At 47.2% G+C, this 2,119-nt stretch overlaps 1 long non-coding RNA gene across 1 annotated transcript; it reads left to right on the top strand.

Annotated features, from left to right (window-relative positions):
* Window positions 1-163: 163 nt before the first annotated feature.
* LOC106890605 lies at window positions 164-1,512 on the top strand. Its single transcript, XR_001412539.1, has 2 exons — window positions 164-682; window positions 792-1,512. It is a non-coding gene; the product is annotated as an uncharacterized LOC106890605 (long non-coding RNA).
* The last annotated feature ends 607 nt before the right edge of the window (window positions 1,513-2,119 follow it).

The raw sequence follows: 2,119 nt of genomic DNA, 5'->3' as shown, positions 1-2,119 counted from the left end.
AGCCCCGCCAGGCCGCGAGCCCTCTTAAAGCTGCAACGACAAGCCCAGCGCGGGGCCCCAGCGCGCATGCGCCACGCGCCTGCGCAATGCCCGCGCGGCCCCGCCTCCCACGCCCCCTCCCTCCCGCGCAGGCGCAGTGGCGCCTCCTCAAGGCCAACCTGAGGTGGCTGCCCCAGGGCGCGGGGGGCCAAGGGGGACCGGGGGGACCCAGCACGGCCACCCCCGGGTGGGCTCGGAGCGGGAGGTGCGAGGCTCTTCGCAGTTGGCGTCAGGCCCTTGGTGGGCCTCGACTGTCCCCATGGCGGCCACAGGGCCCAGGAGCTCATGGCATGGCCGCCGGGCCGGGCTGTGGCGGTGAGGGGCGGTGGTGACCTGCTGTGGCACTGTGGGCCTCACCGCGCCTCACACACCGCCAGGCCCAGGCTCTCTGGTGTGTCAGGCCATGACATGGTGCTCCTGCCTTAGCGCCACCAGGCCAGAGCACCCAGCACGCACCAGGTGGTGTGTCACCTCCATGATCGCCCACCTCGGGACACCCTGCCGTGACCCAGCACCGACAGCGGGGCTGCCCCGTGGAATGGATCCAGTGAGTGGTGTGGGACAGACCAGGATTGTGGCGACTTCCCTTCAGGAACACTCCAGAAGTTGCCAGGTTGGACTCACCGCCTTCCCGTTGGAGAGGGTATGTATTTGTTGATTCGACAGGATGCTCAACACAGTACAAACCATAATTTAACAGAGTAATTGCGGTCCAAAGCCAAAGCAATGAGAGGTTTTAACGTACCTTTCAGCCCAAGTCCGTTCACTTTTAATTACGTACTGCCGTGGTGTCTAGAAGCGCTTCCTTCCTGTGCTGAGTCTACTGCGCGGGGGTTTTGAAGGCAACGTGGAGTATATTTGAAGGACGTTGGGTCTGTTCTCTTCATTGGAATCAGCCTGAGAATATAGCCCAATCTGGTTTCTGTTTGTTGTGCCTCTGCTGTATCAGTCATGAATGAACCATTATGTAATTTTTTAGTTAATTTAACATTTGTTGGTACAACTGTAAAACAGCCATGTTTTTCATGTTGGAAGGGATGGTTTATATTTGACCACATTTTTCCTCATCTGGTGTTGATCAAAAGTTCATATAAGGGTTCTTTCTACAGACTCTGAGGACTTAGTCCCATGAAGATTTGCATATCTCTTTAACCTGAAATACCTGAGAGGTCACGTTTTGGTTGCAAAAATCAGTGTAACCTTTCAAGGTTAAAGCCTAAATATTTAAAGCTTTGTAATGTTGCCTGTCATTTTCATGCTTTCCAATAATTAAGACACTCAAAACATGAGCAAGGCATAGGCCTATTAAGAAAAAATTTGAAACTATGCGTAAGATACAGATTGTTGCCTTTTTGTTGTGCACAATGTCAAACATTACCAGCACCCACAAGCAGTCGATAAGAACAATGTGTTCCTTTCTCCTTACTACTCAAATAATCAAACTGCTAATTAAAACTTTGTCTTAAAGAGAAATCTATGCTTCCTAGCTTTATCTGATTTGCACAATTAAAGGGTGGTATTAAGCAGCAGCTGCATTTCAGTGGAGAATGAAGTGATCCTTCTATAAAGGGTGTCCTTCCTCTGGCCCAAAGTGCCAGATACACAATACTGGGATTTATTTTGGAAATCCTGTCAAGTCTTTCTTTAGAAATGACTGCATTCCAATGACAATGCAGTAATTAATGTAATAATTTAATAAGTTATGAATAATGCTTTTCACTTACGCATTAATCCTCATCCTCAAGCATCAAATAATCCTAGTTGTTGAGTTATTTTGTGAAATTTCTTAAAGAATTTGGTATTTTTTTACGACAAAAGATGTTATATGTAAACTGACGTGAAATTTAATAATTATTCAAAAAGTACTTTTATCCTTAGATAGCTACAGATGAAAAGAACAAATATTTTAATATTTTAAATGGATACAAAATATAGTAACAATAAAAGGTGTTACATGACTTGATATTTATATTGGTATTGTCTTTTGAATAGCCAGAGACTCTAATATAGTCTAAATATAGGGCTGCCACATGTCAAGGTTCCCTCGGACACGGCCAGCAGTGCCCTGAGCAGATGGTGG

The sequence above is a fragment of the Calidris pugnax genome, unplaced genomic scaffold (genome assembly GCF_001431845.1).
Source record: "Calidris pugnax isolate Ruff unplaced genomic scaffold, ASM143184v1 scaffold113, whole genome shotgun sequence".
NCBI lineage: Eukaryota > Metazoa > Chordata > Aves > Charadriiformes > Scolopacidae > Calidris > Calidris pugnax.
This window is presented reverse-complemented; position numbering and strand designations above follow the sequence as displayed.